This window comes from Penaeus vannamei, chromosome 5 (genome assembly GCF_042767895.1).
Source record: "Penaeus vannamei isolate JL-2024 chromosome 5, ASM4276789v1, whole genome shotgun sequence".
Lineage (NCBI taxonomy): Eukaryota > Metazoa > Arthropoda > Malacostraca > Decapoda > Penaeidae > Penaeus > Penaeus vannamei.
In genome coordinates, this window is record NC_091553.1 from 13,766,381 (window position 1) to 13,778,880 (window position 12,500).

At 43.9% G+C, this 12,500-nt stretch overlaps 1 protein-coding gene across 9 annotated transcripts in view; it reads right to left on the reverse strand.

Annotated features, from left to right (window-relative positions):
* Window positions 1-12,500, reverse strand: part of LOC113807515 (protein bric-a-brac 1-like) — a 380,224-nt gene that overhangs the window by 261,629 nt on the left and 106,095 nt on the right. The window lies entirely within an intron of this gene.

Genomic DNA, 12,500 nt, shown 5'->3' on the forward strand with positions numbered 1-12,500 from the left:
GGAGGAGGAGGAGGAGGAGGAGAGAGAGAGAGAGCGAGAGCAAGCGAGAGAAAGAGAGGGAGAGAGGGGAGGGTACAGACAATATCCGTATTTCCTTAATTTCGATTATTCAACCACCTCCGCGCCCATGTATCCACACACGCCCTCCAACTGGCCATCCTTTATACCCGCAAGGAAGGGAAAAAAGTCCCACACCCACACGCGTTCTCTGCCCACATCAAGATACCAATCTGCAATAGTCTACCCGCTGACGCAAAACACGGGAAGAAAGTGAGAAAAAAAAGAAATGAGAGAGAGAGAGAGAGAGACAGAGAGAGAGAGAGAGAGAGAGGGAGAGAGAGAGAGAGAGAGAGAGAGAGAGAGAGAGAGAGAGAGAGAGAGAGAGAGAGACAGAGAGAGAGAGAGAGACAGAGAGAGAGAGAGAGAGAGAGAGAGAGCGAGCGAGCAAGCGAGCGAGAGAGAGAGAGAGAGAGAGAGAGAGAGACACACAGACAGAGAGAGCCAGAGAGAGAGAGAAAGAGAGACAGACAGACAGACAGACAGAGACAGAGACAAAGAAATAGAAAGGAAAGGGAAAGGGAAAGGAAAGAGGAAAATAAAAACAAAAACAAAAATAAAAACAAAAATAAAGAGAGAAAAAGAAGAAAAAAGGAGAAAGAAAGAACAAAGAGAAAGAAAAAGAAAAGAAAAAGATAAAAGAAAAACAAATAAGAAAAAAACAGAAAGAGAATATCCGTCACCTCCGACGCGAACAGGAGGAAAATCACCTGTGAACATCATCTCACACCTCCTCCTCAACACCTGTCTCCAGTCCTCTTGTCCTCGAGCCTCGTCCATCCTTGGGGGTCGGCGAGGAGGGCGAGGTGGGTGTGCGGTCGGGGAAGGCAGGGGGAGGGGAGCAGGGAGGGGCAGGGAGAGGGAGGGTGGGAGTGAAGGAGACTGGGAGGGAGACAGCCCGGAAAGGGGAGGGGGGAGAGGGGGAGGAAGGCGGGGAGGGGGATACAGGCCGGGTGAGAGTGAAGGAGACGGGGAGTAAAGACAGGCCGAAGGAAGGGCGGGAGAGGGGATGCAGGTCAGGGGAAGGAGGGGGGCTAGGAGAAGGCAGGAGGGAGGAGAGGGTATTTGCATAATGGTGGGGTAGACTGTATGTTGGTTTGACCGCTGGGTAGCTGCACAAACGTCCGACAAACCCACAGATGGAGAGCAGGAGGAGGGAGGGGGAGGAGAGAGAAATTGGGAGGGAAGAAGGAAGAGGGAAGGAAGGATGGATGAGAGAGGAGAGCGGGGAGGGGAGGAGAGAGGAGAGAGAGGAGAGAGGGAGGAGATAGGGAGGAGGGAGGGAAGGGAGCAGGGGGAGGATATAGAGAGAAGGGAGGAGAGAGGAAAACAAGAAGAGAAGAGAGGAAGGAGAGAGGAGAGGAAGAAGAGAGAGGAGAGAGAAAGATAGTGAAGTAAAAAAAAAGAGAAGAGTGAGAAAAGTGGAAGAGAGGAAGGAGTATAGAGAAAACGAATGGGAAGAGAAACCAGGAGGGAAAAAAGAAAAAAAAAGAACAAGAATGAAAAAAAAAATGAATGAAAGAATGAAAGTAATAAAGCCGAAAGGAAAATAAGAGATAGGATGGCCACTTCAAAGATAGTGGTTGTAAGTAAGCCCTGTGGGTGCGGGCCATGATGTGAGCGTCAAGAGGTGGAGGCGACAAGAAAAACTAATAAAGATAATCAAATAAAAACAGAACAAGCTAACCATGTCTAAGAGTGAGTACGTAAGTGTGCGTAATTTCTATGTAAATCTCGCGAATGTGAAATATGCAGACAAATATATTCAACACGTATGTCTCGGAGTAAGCATGTGTGTATATATATATATATATATATATATATATATATATATATATATGTATATATATATATATATATATATATATATATATTACATATATATATTATATATATATATTATATATATTATATATTACATATATATATTATATATATATATATTATATATATTATATATTATATATTATATATATATCTATATATATATCTATATCTATATATATATATATATATATATATATATATATATATATATATATATATATATATATAGTGTGTGTGTGTGTCTCGCCCTCTCTCTCTCTCCACACACACACACATCAATGCAAATGTATATACACACACACACACACACACACACACACACACACACACACACACACACACACACATATATATATATATATATATATATATATATATATATATATATATATATATATATATATATACCCGATTTCCCGTAGCGTTGTGCCCAAGAGGTCATCCGCCCTCCCCCAAAATGTCCGAGGTCCCACTCACGAAGAGGCCGCGGTCAATTGGCGCATTGCCCCCCCCCCCTCCCTCTCACCCCCTCCCCGCACACCTGAACGTGTTAATTGCCGCCGAGACATCCTGCGCCCCTCCGCCGCCCGCAGCACCTGCACATTACCGCGCGAGGCATAACACGGCCGATTCCCGCCATCCCTGTACTTAGGTTACCCTCGACCGCGTGATTGGCTATTTTCAACGCGAATATTACCGTCGGCCCGAGAGCATAATCGCGGTCCGCGCCCGTCAGCCAAAATAAGAGACGGCCAAAAAAAAAAAAAAAAAAAGGGCGCACCCCATTTACATTTTCCGTCTGTTTCCCATTTCTCGCTATAAAATTTCAATTCGCATCAACAAGGTCGGCCAGAAGAAGTGCATAACAATCATAACCAAATTAGAGAGTAACGCTCATCACAAAAAAACCCTCCATCAGAAACCTTAACCCTCATCACCCATCAAAAATATATCGTAAAGAAAGGAAAAAAAATAAATAGCATCGCAATACTGCCCAAAAAGTGCCTGAACACTTCCTGGCGCTCTCTGGCAGCGATACCCGGCAATGAGTGGCGGTTTTACGCAACGTTTTATCCCGAGTGTCAAGCGAGCGCCGCGGCCGCTATCTCGGGCGCTAACCCGCGAAGCCGCTCGCGCCCGCCCCGCGAAGGTGCCGCTCGCCCCGGCCGCCGCTCTTGGTGGCAAAACTGCGCTTCGCTGTTTATTGCTCCTACGCTGCCGTTCTGGCCCTGGCTTCGGCGCTACAATATATGCAAATGACTTGAGAACTTCGGCGGAATGTCTTTCGGAAAATAACGTTAATCCGACGACAATTTGGCGCTCGTTTTAAAAACCGCGCGCTTATTCGGACAAGCGATTCCCCGCCCGAGTCTACGGCTTCTTCACGAAAGCGTTTATCGAACTCAAAACCAAGGAAGATTATTAAATACATCGCCGGAAGAGTCCGACGAGAGGGCCGCTAAAATTAACAAGTAGAAAACGGGAATCAAGAGAATTTAGCAGAGACTCGCAAAATATCTCGGCGATGACGCTTAAAGAAAACGAACAACTTGGATAAGAAGAATGACAAAAAGGGAATGAAGTCCTTTACATCCGCTGTTCAATTTTTGGAAATCAATTATACGTAAATCATGGAACACTACATGACGAGCTTAGGCACAAGACAACTTGTGTTCAGAATGAGAGAAAAAGAGAGAAAGAGAGAGCGAGAGCGAGAGCGAGAGCGAGAGAGAGAGAGAGAGAGAGAGAGAGAGAGAGAGAGAGAGGCCAGGGAGAGAGAGAGAGAGAGAGAGAGAGGCGATTATAGAAGAGAGAGAAGCAGATACAGAAGAGAGAGAAGAGAGATACTCAGAGAGAAGAGAGAGCAGCAGACACAGAGAGAAGAGAGAGAAGCAGACACATAGAGAAGAGAGAGAAGAGAAAGAAGCAGACACCGAAGAAGAGAGAGAAGAGAAAGAAGCAGACACAGAGAGAAGAGAGAGAAGAGAAAGAAGCAGACACAGAGAGAAGAGAGAGAAGAGAAAGAAGCAGACACAGAAGAGAGAAAAGAGAAAGAAGCAGACACAGAGAAGCGAGAGAAGGCAGAACGCGCCGCCCCAGATCTTCTCAAGCCGGTGCCTCCCGTCAGCATAAAAGCTCGCGTGATCGTAACAGGTAAAGGGTCCAACAGGCATCAACTGAGGCGATCTTTGTACCTGATCAATGTCAGTTCTCCTTGTGGTGATGGCGAGGGAGGGTGAGGGGTGGGGGTGGGGGTGGGGGTGGGGAAGACGAAGGAGATGGGAAGGACGGTGTGGGGGGAAAGTGGAGGTGGATGGTGGAAGGATAGGTGGATGGATAGGTGGATGGTGGTTGGTGGATGGTGGAAGGTGGACGGTGGAGGTAGAGGTGTAGAGTGGAGAAGGAGGTAGAAGTGGAAGTTGGAAAAAAAAAATATATATTATATATATATATATAAATAAATCAAACAAAAACAAAACGAAAAGGAACTAAGGACAAAACGCCGAAAAGAAAAGAAAAAGCGAAAAAAACAAAACAATAAACAAGAATAAAAAAAAAATCCTTTAAGACCAAGAACCCCACGAAAACATGTCCACATTAAATATCTATTGCCTTGTCATGTTAATCTCAAATGCAAATTACAAACCAAGGAGGGAGGGAGGTGGATAAATAGATAAAGGAGAGGAGAGACGAAAAAAACAACTTCCAAATTACAACGCTTCGTGGCTGATCTGAATGCAAGTCATTTCCTTAAAAATATATAACAATAATGTTGATGATGATAATAATAATAATGATAATGATTATGATGATGATGATGATAATAATAACAATAATAACAATAACAAATAATAATTAATAATAATAATGGCAATAATAATAATAATAATAATAATAATAATAATAATAATAATAATAATAATAATAATAATAATAATAATAATAATAATAATAATAATAATAATAATAATAACAATAACAATAAAAAACAACAGTAATGATAACACGAAAAAGAAGAAGACGAAAAAGAAGAAGACGAAAAAGAAGAAGACGAAAAAGAAGAAGAGGAAGAAGAAGAGGAAGATGAAGAAGAAAAAGAAGAAAAAGAAGAAAAAGAAGAAGAAAATGAAAGAAAAGATGAGGCAGAAAAAAATCAACAGACATTCCCCGCACGACACCAACCCCGCCAACTATTAATCACAAGACATATACATCAATAATGAACGCAAACTGGCACATCCAAGGGCCCGGATTCGTAAATCACCTTAACAAAAAAAAATAAATAAACAACGAAGGAGAAAAAGGTGAAGAAAAAAAAGAAGAAAAAGAAAAAAAAAAAACAACTTTAAAATATTCAAAATCTAGAGGACTTACTAAGGATCAGAAGATGCTTCATAAATCACCCAGGAGTTCATCGAAAAGTTTTATGGCTTGCAATTTAAGATCAAATATTAATTAAGTCTTCGTCAAAGCCTCTCCCTCCCTCCCTCCCTCCCTCCTCACCCCCACTCCCCCACCCCTACCTCCTCCCACCCCGCCCTCTTTCCCCGAAGGCAAATAACAAATCACATAAAAAATATACCATGTCCCAAGCTCATCTCCTCCGCAGACCAACCAGCGGCAGAAAAAACGAGAGATTGCGGGCATTAATAAATACATTCAATGAGGGTTGTTTGTCGCGTCTCCCTATGTACTGTACCCGAGCCGTCGCTTCTCGGAACAGACAGGGAAACTTCTGCAAATATTTTTTTTTCTTTTTTTTTGTACTGGATTCCTCGCCATTCATGCGAAAAAATATAAACATTGCAATTTAATGCTTTGAATACTGTATTAAATGTAGGTTTGAAGGTTTGCGTCATATATATATATATATATATATATATATATATATATATATATATATAATATATATATATACACACACACACATACATACACAAACATATACATACATATACATACATATATGTATGTATATGTGTGTGTATATATGGTAATGTGTAAGTATATGTATATATATATATATATATATATATATATATATATATATATATATATACATATGAATTAATATATATCTATATCTATTCATAAAAATATATACATACATACGAACATGGCATATGCACATATACATATGTACGCACGTATACATATACATGTGCATGTACACATGTATATGCATATGTACGTATATACAAATGTGTATATGTACGTATATACACATGTACGTATATACATATGTGCATCTGTACGTATATACATATGTGCATCTGTACGTATATACATATGTGCATCTGTACGTATATACATATGTGCATCTGTACGTATATACATATGTGCATATGTACGTATATACATATGTGCATATGTACGTATATACATATGTGCATATATAAATATGTACATATATACATCTATCTATCTATGTAGACATATATATATGCATATAAATATATATATGTATATCTGTGCGAGGCCCCGTTGTTCTGCGGGCCCTCATTAATAAATCACCCGCATTAATATAGAATGTCGCCCGCATTAATCTGTCACCCTCATTTACCTTAATGATGCGCGAAGGACCAACAAAAATACATTACCACGTCACGCACACAGTCGGCCGCGCGGCGCTGTGATCACTCACCTGAAACACAAAATAAATAACACATGCGTTAAATTCCGATCACAGAAGCGGGAACAATATTTCACTTTTTCAAAAAATGAAAAGGACAAATATTTCAATATAGAGCATTTGTATGGCACAAGATATCAGTGTTAGTATTATTTAATATTATATATATATATATATATATATATATATATATATATATATATATATATATATATATATATATATATATATATACATGCATAGTTATACACATATGTATATATGTATACAATTGCATATATAAATATAATGCATTTATATATACATCTACGTCTATAGGTAAATCTATATACGTATTTCACTATATACGTATTTCAATATATACATTTACATGTGCATAATCATAACATTTTTTTTCTCTATTTCTTGCTTTGTGGAAACAGTATCTTGAGATGTGTAACGCAGAAGGAGTGTCACGTGCAAACTACAAAGTTGGTAGGGTGTAAATAATGAATGAATTCCAGGACTCTACGACAAAATCTCTACCAAAAAAGAGTGCAACTGTGAGATAAAAAAAACAACAATTCTACATTCCCTTTGCTTCGTCTGTTCTTAAAAAAGAAGAAAAAAAAGTGAAATATACAGATTGGTGGATCGACCCCAAGCAATTAAATGCATAATGAATATTCATACGAAAAACATATACAAAAAAAAAGGTGCATGGCGAGAACTTCAACATACACCCAACAAGAAGGATGACACGTACAAAAAAAAAAAAAAAAAAAAAAAAAGGAAATAAAAACGCGAATGATGATAAGGTCAACGATATGACAAAAATCTTATAAAATAACCAAGAGCCCGAGTTAGAAAAACGGACATTCATATTCGACATACATATTCATGCTGCCCCCACGATGGCGGACGCAGACCCTGGACGAAGGAGACCTGCCACCGCCTCCCTCCGCGACCCCGCACTGGGACGGAACTCGGGTCTTCTCACGGCGAGGCAGAAGAGTGACTGAGTGGGGGAGGGAGAGGGAGAGGGAGGGGGAGAGAGGGAGAGAAAGGGAGGGGGAGGATAGGGAGAGGGAGGGAGGGGGAGGGGAGAGATAAGGAGGGGAGGGAGGGAGGGAGGGAGGGAGGGAGGGAGGGAGGGAGGGAGGGAGGGAGGGAGGGAGGGAGGGAGGGGAGGGAGGGAGGGAGGGAGGGAGGGAGGGAGGGAGGGAGGGAGGGAGAGAGAGAGAGAGAGACAAAGAGAGAGAGAGAAAGAGAGATAGAAACAAAGAGAGAAAGAAACAAAGAGAGAAAGAGAGAAAAAAAGACAAAAAGAAAGAGAACCAGACGCAAAAAAACAAAAACGCACGCGCACACACACACACACAAAAGCCTCGCAAATAACAAGCACACACGACCAGAAACGCACACTCCCGCGCGCACCTTGTTCCCTCCTTATCAATTTCATCAGCGACTTGCATAATTTAAGGACCATATTTTCGTCGCGTGTTTGGAGGGTCTGTGACGCTGTTACCACCCTTCCATAAAATATTCAAACGACTCAAATTATTACCTCAAAGCATTTCTTAGTTCGAACCCAATTAGACACTGGAAAAGACAGCAGCTATTACGGGTGTTTTGTTTGCATTTGGATTCACATTTTTTTTCTTTACTTTACAAAAGGTTTCTAACAAAGAAGAAGCGTAGTACGTTGGGATTAATGTACATACACGCACTCACGCACTCACGCACGCACGCACGCCCGCACGCACACGCACACGCATGCACGCACACAAAATATATAGATATATAGATATAGGGAGAGGGAGAGGGAGAGGGAGAGGGAGAGAGAGAGAGAGAGAGAGAGAGAGAGAGAGAGAGAGAGAGAGAGAGAGAGAGAGAGAGAGAGAGAGAGAGAGAGAGAGAGAGAGAGAGAGAGAGAGAGAGGGGGGGCAGACAGATGTACAGACAGAAAAAGAGAGAGAGAGAGAGACAGATAGACAGATAGAGATAGAGAGAGAGAGAGAGAGAGAGAGAGAGAAAGAGAGAGAGAGAGAGAGAGAGAAAGAGAGGGACAGACAGACAAGAAGAGAGAGAGAGAGAGAGAGAGAGAGAGCGAGATAGAGATAGAAAGAGAGATAGAGAGAGAGAGAGAGAGAGAGAGAGAGAGAGAGAGAGAGAGAGAGAGAGAGAGAGGGGGGGACAGACAGACAGACACAGACAAAGAGAGAGAGAGAGAGAGAGAGAGAGAGAGAGAGAGAGAGAGAGAGAGAGAGAGAGAGAGAGAGAGAGAGAGAGAGAGAGAGAGAGAGAGAGATACGCAAACATAGACACACCGAAGGCTAAAGATACTGACAATGGAAGAAACAGGAATCGATTCGACGGGGGTAAACAAGTCTAGAATTCCACTCACGAGACGTCCAGGATTTTGTCTGTGCCTGAAAGGGGACGGGGAGGAGGGGGGAGGAATGGAGGGGGTGAAAGGGAGGAATGGAGGGGGTGAAGAGGAGGGGGAGGGGGTGAAAGGGAGGGGGAGGGGTGAGGAATGGTGGGGGGTGAAGGGGAGGAATGGAGGGGGTTAAGGGGAGGAATGGAGGGGGTTAAGGGGAGGAATGGAGGGGGTTAAGGGGAGGGGGAGGGGGAGGGGGAGGGGGTGAGGAATGGAGGGGGTGAAGGGGAGGGGGAGGGGGTGAGGAATGGAGGGGGTGAAGGGGGAGGGTGAGGGGGTGAGGAATGGAGGAAGTGAAAGGGAGGGGAAGCGAGGGAGAGAGGTGAAGGGGAGGGGGAGGGGGTTAAGGGGAGGGGGAGGGGGTGAGGGAATGGAGGGAGGCGAAGGGGAGGGAGGGAGGAGAGGTGAAGGGTAGGGAAGAGTGGAGAGGGGTGTGAAGGAGAGGGAGGGGTGAAGGGAGGGGGAGGGAGGGAGGGGTGAAGTGGAGGGAGGGGGGTGAAGTGGAGGGAGGAAGGGGGGAGGCGTGGAAATGGGGAAATGGGGAAGAGGGGAAGAGGTAAAGCAGGGAGAATGAGGGATAAATCTAGAAGACAGGAGGGGCTTGAGAAGGGGTCGAAAGGGGAAGAGAAGGGTGAAAGGGGGAGGGGAGAGGGAAGGAAAGGAGTAGGGGAAAATCGCCGATGGGAGAGAACAGAGGAAGAGGGAGACGTATGGAGAGAAGGGAGGAATAGGAGACGGAAGGGGTCGAAGGAATAAGAAAGGTGAGAAGATGATAAGAGAAAAAAAAAGAGAGCGGAGAGGATCGAGTGCGAAATATGACAGGAGAGAGGCGAGAAGAGAGAGTCTGGTTAAGTCTACAGAAAGTGCATGAGAACTACAGCTACAGATCCCGACAGTTTATAAACAGAAGAGCGAAAGAGTGAGGAAATGATCCCTGTATTTTCCTCGTCTTTCCTGAGACACAATAGGCTCGTTTCCCACAATCTATTTCAGCTAATATATTTCTAGCACGAATAACATCATCGTAGATCAAATCCCTGCGAAATCAGAATATAATGGAATAATAGAAAAAAATAAAACCCAACAGATAGAAGAAAGAACGAAAGAAAGAAATGAAGCCTCATCATGAATTATGCGATTTTATGATCAATCAAACCTTTGATTACAATAAGAAAGCAAAAAAATATCTCGCTATTAAAGGCGTCTAAACAAGGTCACAGGCTAATCGCACTTTTATAGACATTATCATCATCAAAACACATAATGCCTTACTTTCCCCCCTTTTTTCCTGTTGAATAAAAGGATCGTATATCTCTTTATTCAAGAGTGAGTGAATAAGACCTAGCCTTATTCTAATTAATTCTGTGAGTAAAATTAATTGTGCTTGTGTTAATTTTGTAGACGGTGTGTGCTCGCGCCTGTAGATATGAATAAACATAGACACATGGTTATACATACGCTCACTTGCTCGACCAAGCGACCATACAAATACATGAGTCATCTATATTCATATTGAATGCACACTCAAAATACGCCTGCAGTGACCAGACCATATATCGAATTCGCGCTACATTAGTCAGATCTCTACGTCCATCAATATAATACAGGCGCATTCATAGCAAACTGCCACCTGAAGGGATGACATATTAGCGTGTATTCATTAGATTTCATCGCGCCTCTGCTGGTCCAGCCCTGAAAAATGATGAGCCCATACTTCGCTTGGTAGAAAGCTATATATATCCTTTGATGCAGTGCCAGGTCGCCTTTTGGAAATTTCTAAATAAATTAGCGGATTTTGAAAACGCTTTACAGCAGGAGACATCACCATAATTTCCATGAGCGGCCTTTGCTCATCGCTGCACTCTTTCAGGGGGCGCTCGACGCTGGGGTCCCTTCGCTCGGCCTGCTCCTTCGCCTCTTTCTAGCTTCCTTTTTTTATAACGACTCACTCACTCTCTCTCTCTCTCTCTCTCTCTCTCTCTCTCTCTCTCTCTCTCTCTCTCTCTCTCTCTCTCTCTCTCTCTCTCTCTCTCTCTCTTCCTTACCCTGCAAATCTTCGCCCCTCCCTAGCCCTCCCCCCACCACCACTCCCCGCCCGCCGCCCTGTTCGCGTCCTCTCATCCTCCCCGTCCCCATACCCCCCCTCCCACTCCTCCACTCCACCGAACCTGCCCTCCCTACCCGTACCCCTCCTCCCCCGGTCACCCCCTCCACCCCCGTCTCTCGCCCGGGTTGGCGGCATAAATCAGGTGGCTGGACCGCTCGTGTTGGGTCGCTACAGGGGGCGTAACTACACACCCATTATCACCCCGCAACTGTCACCCACCCAACCCGTCACTCTCTCGTCCCTCTCCTTCTCCCTCGCGATCGCATCTTCGTCCCCGAGTGTGCGTGCGCGCGTGTGCGTCCGTGTAGACTACGCAGGTACTTCTCTTCCTTTGCTCCCTTTTCTTCGGTTCATCTCGTTCTTTCTTTTCGTCCTTTCATCCTCGCCTTTCCGTCTTTCCTGTCTCGTTCTTTATATTTCATGGATCTTCAATATTTGGACTTGGTCGTTTCTCTCTCCAACCCCTTGTTATCTTTCTTATTTATTGAATTCGTCACCCCGTTTGTTGCTTCGAACTAAGATAGAATTATCTCTCTTCTCATTTTTTTCTCTTTCCCCTCTCGTTCCTCTCCCTTTCTCTTCTCTCTCTCTCTCTCTCTCCTTTTTCCCCTCTTACCTTTCCCTTTCCCTTCCCCTCTCTCTCTTCTACGAGTAAGCAAGGCCATCATGGGTATCATGTCTAATTCACCTCATTCTCTCATCACAAATTAAGCTAAAATCTCTTTTGAATCTGCTGGGACACTCTTACATATCGTGTATATATCGCACAGTACATTCCACGATCGACACCATACCGTGCCGGTACACACAACCCCCCTACCTTCCCCTCTCCCCCTCCCCTCCGTCCCTCCCTCTACTGCCACCTCTCCATTATGTCCAACCCTCATTCATCATGATCCTAACATCAGCCAAACACCATCCTCGCACTACGGTAAACAATCTATCTATAGCGGCTCATTCATCCTCTTCCTCCACCACACAAGGTGAAAAAAGTGTCAGTAAAAAAAGGAAAATGGGCTACCTCGCCTTAACCATCTCGCCCACAGCCATACACGAAGCGCACACGGATATTGAAACAGACACAATCAGTCGAAACAGATTATGAAACCGAGCTGGACATACAGGCAAGCAAATGCACAAACACGCAAACACGCGGCAAGCAATCGCACACACACACACACGGGCGCGCGCGCGCGATACACATAGACAATGGCACAGACATACAGATACATACATACATGCAAAAACACAGACACAGACATACACGAGCACACAAAAGAGTCCCTAACTTTGAGATCTTCTCCCCCAGGCATCGTGTGTCATGCCCCACACCCCCTTCGCCCCATAACTGTCACACCGCCGTAACATCTAACATCCTATCACCACTTAAACCGCAAAGTTGACTGTCTAATAATACAGTAATTATGGCGGGCCCGCTGCCGTCCCGTCAACAG